The sequence below is a fragment of the Saimiri boliviensis genome, chromosome 1, assembly GCF_048565385.1.
Source record: "Saimiri boliviensis isolate mSaiBol1 chromosome 1, mSaiBol1.pri, whole genome shotgun sequence".
Taxonomy (NCBI): Eukaryota; Metazoa; Chordata; class Mammalia; order Primates; family Cebidae; genus Saimiri; species Saimiri boliviensis.
In genome coordinates this window covers 238,290,542-238,296,990 of record NC_133449.1, presented here as the reverse complement: position 1 = coordinate 238,296,990, position 6,449 = coordinate 238,290,542, and positions in this window count along the sequence as shown.

Sequence of the window (6,449 nt, the reverse complement as noted above, 5' to 3'; positions counted from 1 at the left end):
TCTCCTGCCTCAGCCTCCTGAGTAACTGGGACTAAAGGTGCACACTGCCACACCCAGCTAATTTTTTGTATTTTAGTAGAGATGGGGTTTCACTGTGTTGCCAGGCTGGTCTCAAACTTCCTGAACTCAGGCATTCCACTGCCTTGGTCTCCCAAAGTAGTAGGATTACAGGCATGAGCCACCGCACCTGGCCTAGTTTGCATTTTTGGTATCAGTTATATAAGTTAAGAAATAAAAGGAATTGATGTTACTCTTTAAAAAAAAAAAAAAAAAAAAAATTCATGCCCTTTCCAAACAGCAGTACTCTATCTTAGTAATTATAAAATAGAACTTACCACTTTTTATAGCATCACAGTCCATTTTTGAAAAACTCTAATTTGAGCACTTAATTTGTAGCTGTTGAGCATTTTTACAGCTAATGTATTTTCAACATCCTTTGTTTGTTTGTTTCCTTGAGACAGAGTCTCACTCTTTCACCCAGGCTGGAATGCAGTGGTGTGATTTCAGCCCACTGCAACCTCTGTCTCCCGGGTTCAAGCAATTCTCATGGCTCAGCCTCCTGAGTAGCTGAGATTACAGGTGTGGGCCACCATGCCCATCTAATTTTTTGTATTTTTAGTTGAGACGGAGGTTTCACAATGTTGGTCTGGCTGGTCTCGAACTCCTGACCTCAAATTATCTGCCCACTTTGGCTTCCCAGACTTCTGGTATTACAAGCATGAGCCACTGCACCTGGCCTCAACATTCTTTTTAGAAGGACTTTAAACCTAAAATGATGGTAGCTTTTTTTTTTTTTTTTCTTTTTGAGATGGAGTCTGGCCCTTTTGCCCAGGCTAGAGTGCAGTGTGGCATGATCTCAGCTCACTGCAACCTCTGCCTCCCAGGTTCAAGGGATTCTTCTACCTCAGCCTCCCTAGTATCTGGGACCACAGGCATGTGGTACAACACCTGGCTATTGAGTTTTTGGTAGAGATGGGATTTTGCCATGTTGCCCAGGCTGGTCTCAAAACTCCTGAGCTCAAGCAATCCACCCACCTTGGCCTCCCAAAGTGCTGAGCCACTGCACCTGGCCAAGTGCCTGCTTAAAGATCGATTCTGAGGAGAACTTGTATTAACTTTTCCTGAAATCATATTGAATAATAACCCCAAATCTCAGTGGCTTATAACAAGACATTTCTGTTTTGGGTCTGTGCTTCAGCTGATAATTCTAGGACTCAGACTGAGGGAACAGCCACAATCTGAAACATTCTCATGCCATAGGGCCGGAGCTTATGAAGCCAATTTCAATTATACCAGTAGGATTAAAGCTTCTGCTTGAAAGAGGTGGACACTGACAAAATCTGATATCATTGCGGCAGGAAAGTATACTTCTCCCATGGCAGGGGAGTGCTGGGTTTCAGAGTTGGAGAAATAAAACAGGTATTTACTGAAATAATACAATCTATTAGGCCGGGTGTGGTGGCTCATGCCTATAATCCCAGCACTTTGGGAGGATGAGGCAGGCGGATCACGAGGTCAAGAGATCAAGACCATCCTGGCCAACATGGTGAAATACTGTCTCTACTAAAAATACAAAAAATTAGCCGGTGTGGTGGTGCGTGCCTGTAGTCCCAGCTACTCAGGAGGCTGAGGCAGGAGAATTGCTTGATACCAGAAAACGGAAGTTGCAGTGAGCAGGGACCACACCACTGTACTCCAGCCTGGCGATAGAGCAAGACTCCATCTCAAAAAAAATATATATATATACAGTCTATTAAGCTCAGCTATCTTGGTCATAAATATTAACTTCCTTTCTGCATTCTGCATGCAAAAGACACTTCCCAACGAAGATATGAGATAATGCTAATAGTGTCATCCAATTGTTAGTTTTTTTTCAAAGTTCAGTCTTTCATATCAGGTCCAGATGTAGCCCTTCATCTAGAGACTTATGAACTGAAAAGACATTATATCAACTAGCATATCTAGCAAACAACAGTGGAATAGGTCTGCAGTCTGTAGCAATTTATTTATTTATTTTTTTAGTAGAGACAGGGTCTCACTTTGTTGCCCTGGCTGGTCTCAAATTCCTGGGCTAAAGCTGTCTACCCACCTCAGCCTCCTGTGGTGCTGAAATTATAGGTGTGAGCCACCACACCCAGCCAAAATCTTAAGTATTACTTGCCAAATGATAGGAGATTCCCCTTCCTAGGGGTAGGGAATGACGTTGATGAGGCTCTTGTGTTGCTTCCTGGAAGCACTTCATCCAGGTTCTTCACTCTGCCTGTGGAAAGGGTCTACCTTTTTCATTATCAATGTCAGCCATATCTCTGAGGACGGCATTAGAGAGTATGTCCTTCTGAGCAGCTTTCTCAAGTTGGGGACACAGATGTTTTTACATCTACAACAGTTTTTGTTTTTGTTTTTGTTTTTGAGATGGAGTCTGGCTCTGTTGCTTAGGCTGGAGTGCAGTGGTACCATCTCAGCTCACTGCAACCTCCACATCCCAGGTTCAAGGGATTGTCCTGCCTCAGCCTGCTGAGTAGCTAGGACTACAGGTGCATATCACCATGCCTGGCTAATTTTTTTGTATTTTTAATAGACACAGGGTTTCACCATGTTGGCCAGGCTGGTCTCAAACTACTGATCTCGAGTGATCCACCTGCCCTGGCCTCCCAAAGTGCTGAGATTCCACTGCACCCAGCCGTGGTGAGATATATTTTCTATTTATTATTATTATTATTATTATTTTTTTTTTTTTTTTTGAGACGGAGTTTCGCTCTTGTTACCCAGGCTGGAGTGCAATGGCGCGATCTCGGCTCACCGCAACCTCCGCCTCCTGGGTTCAGGCAATTCTCCTGCCTCAGCCTCCTGAGTAGCTGGGATTACAGGCACGCACCACCATGCCCAGCTAATTTTTTGTATTTTTAGTAGAGACGGGGTTTCACCATGTTGACCAGGATGGTCTCGATCTCTTGACCTCGTGATCCGCCCGCCTCAGCCTCCCAAAGTGCTGGGATTATAGGCTTGAGCCACCGCGCCCGGCTTATTATTATTTTTTTATATGGAGTAGATATATTTTCTAAGGCCAGGAAACCCGCCTATGGATTATGTTCTACAAAAAGGACAGAAGAACCAAACTGATGACACCATATCACTAAAAAACTCAATGATCAGGGCATGGTGATGCATGCCTGTAGTTCCAGCTGCTCAGGAGGCTGGGGCTATTTGAACCAGGGAGTTTGAGGCTGCAATGAGCTATAATGGTGTCAATGTACTCCAGCCTAGGTTCCAGAGTGAGACCATCTCAAAAAACCAAAAACATAAAACCCTCAGTGGTAGTTCTCTGCTGTCTAAGGCTAACAAAGACTGTTAGAGAGCTGTATGGGCAGGGCCACCCCTGAGACTCTAGACCTGAAAAGCCACCAACACACAATACCTGCCTGAGAGAGCCCAGGCACCTCTCTTCAACTTCTGAGAGCTGCTGGGTTGGCGATGCCCAGCAAAACCATGGAATAGGGCTGCCTGGGGCTTTGGGGTCCAACCCCTATCCCAATGCATCCAGAAGGCAAGATACTGAGTTAAGAGCCAGTGTTTGCTTTGTTGGATGTTTTACTTGGGACCTATTACTCCTTTCTTCTTGCCTATTTATCACTTTTGGAATGAGAATGTGAATCCTATTCCTGGCCCATCATTGTGTTTTGGAAGTACAATATGCATTTGATTTCACAGGCTCACAGCTGGGGAAGAATTTGCCTCAGGATGAATCATGCCTCTGATCTGTCTGCCTCAGCCTTCCAAAGTGCTGGGATTACAGGTGTGAGCAACTGCACCTGAAAAATGTATTTTGCATGTGAGAAGGACATAAATTATGGAGTCCAAGGGCAGTAAGCGATAGTCTGAATGTAAGCGATAGTCTGAATGTGTCCTTGAAAATTTATCTGTTGAAAATTGCCAGTATGACAATGCTAAGAGGTAGGGCCTCCAGGAAATGATTAAATCATGAGTACAGAGCCGTCATGGATGAGATTAAGGCCCTTAAAAAAAGGTTTGAGGAGGCCGGGCACGGTGGCTCAAGCCTGTAATCCCAGCACTTTGGGAGGCCGAGGCGGGTGGATCACGAGGTCGAGAGATCGAGACCATCCTGGTCAACATGGTGAAACCCCGTCTCTACTAAAAATACAAAAAATTAGCTGGGCATGGTGGCCCATGCCTGTAATCCCAGCTACTCAGGAGGCTGAGGCAGGAGAATTGCTTGAACCCAGGAGGCGGAGGTTGTGGTGAGCCGAGATTGCGCCATTGCACTCCAGCCTGGGTAACAAGAGCAAAACTCCGTCTCAAAAAAAAAAAAAAAAAAAAAAAAAAAGGAGGTTTGAGAGCCAGGCATGATGGCTCACACCTGTAATCTCAGCACTTTGGGAAGCCAAAGCAGGCAGATCACCTGAGGTCAGGAGTTCAAAACCAACCTGGCCAACATGGCAAAACCCCACCTCTATTAAAAATATAAAAATTAGCCAGGTGTGGTCGTGGGCACCTATAATCCCAGTTACTCTGGAGGCTAAGGCAGGAGAATCACTTGAATACAGGAGGCAGAGGTTGCAGTGAGCTGAGTTCGCAACACTGCACTCCAGCCTGGTGTCACAGCAAGACTCCGTCTCAAAAAACAAGGGGAGGGGGTTATGGACAGATCAGAATAGACCACATTTGGTTCAGTAATTTATATTTCTTTTCTTTTTTGAGATGGAGTCTTGCTCTGTCACCAGGCACCAGTCTGGAGTGCAGTGGCACAATCTCGGCTCACTGCAATTTCCACCTTTTGGGTTCAAGCAATTCTCCTGCCTCAGCCTCCCGAGTAGCTGGGACTACAGGTGCACGCCACCATGCCTAGCTAATTTTTTTGCATTTTTTAGTAGAGTTAGGATTTCACCATGTTGGCCAGGATGGTCTCGATCTCTTGACCTTGTGATCTGCCCGCCTCAGCTTCCCAAAGTGCTGGGATTTTTTTTTTTAAGATGGGGTTTCACCATGTTGGTCAGGCTGGTCTCGAACTCCTGACCTCAGGTAATCCACCCACCTCAGCCTCCCAAAGTGCTGGGATTACAGGCGTGAGCCACCACACCTGGCCAGTAATTTATATTTCTAAAAAGCTGGCCGGACGCAGTGGCTCAAGCCTATAATCCCAGCACTTTGGGAGGCCGAGGTGGGTGGATCACGAGGTCAAGAGATCGAGACCATCCTGGTCAACATGGTGAAACCCCGTCTCTACTAAAAATACAAAAAAAAATTAGCTGGGCATGGTGGCACGTGCCTGTAATCCTAGCTACTCAGGAGGCTGAGGCAGAAGAATTGCCTCAACCCAGGAGGCGGAGGTTGCCGTGAGCCGAGATTGCGCCATTGCACTCCAGCCTGGGTAACAAGAGCGAAACTCCGTCTCGAAAAAAAAAAAAAAAGCTCCCAAGACTTAAAAATCACTGATGTATATCATCAAAAATATTGATCAAGCTTACAATACTATATATAACATAAGCATTATTTATCACAGAATGTAATGTAACTTTTTGTGTTTTTTGAGATGGAGCCTCCTCTGTTTCCCAGGCTGGAATGCAGTGGCTTGATCTTGGCTTACTGCAAACTCTGCCTTCCAGGTTCAAGTGATTCTGCCTCAGCCTCCCAAGTAGCTGGGACTACAAGTGCCTGCCACAATGCCCGGCTAATTATTGTATTTTTAGTAGAGATGGGGTTTCACCATGTTGGCCAGTCTGGTCAGGAACTCCTGACCTCTGGTGATCTGCCTGCCTCGGCCTCGCAAAGTGCTGGGATTACAGGCATGAGCCATAACGTCCTGCCTGTAATGTAACTTTTGGGGAAAGATATGACTGGCTTACATCTCAAATATTTCTGAATTTTTGAGTTCTCTCATACTTAAAGCAAAGGCCCAGCACTTCAATATCAGGAGTTATGAACAGAAACAGAAACAAATTGAAATCAAGCAATGCCAATCAGCAAGAGACTGTGACGTGGCCCTTATTAAGCCAGGGTAAACTTGTGAGCTTGCCGCTAACTCCCGTTTTAACATAATTACTCATTTTAGGAAGCTGCAAGATTTTTGTTTTTGTTTTTCTTTAATTTCTATCTTTGCAAGAGCTGTCACATCAGAAGCTTGTATTATTTATTTGGTTTCAGATACAATTTTGAACTATATCGAAATTATAAACTGGCTTTCTGGAAAAAAAAAAAAATGGTCCTAGACAATGTGCTAATGAGCACAACAGACCCAGCTTCACAAAACTTCGTCCCCAAAACGAAACAACAGAAAACACGTGGGTCGATCCCAGGCGGGAGGAGGAACGGGCGGGGTGAGACGCAGGGGGCGGGGCCAACCCCAAGGCGGAGAAGGGCGCAGCCCGGGCTCCTCCTCCGTGACGTCCCGGGAAGCACCGCCCCCAGCTCCCTGGGACTCCGGTGATAACCGC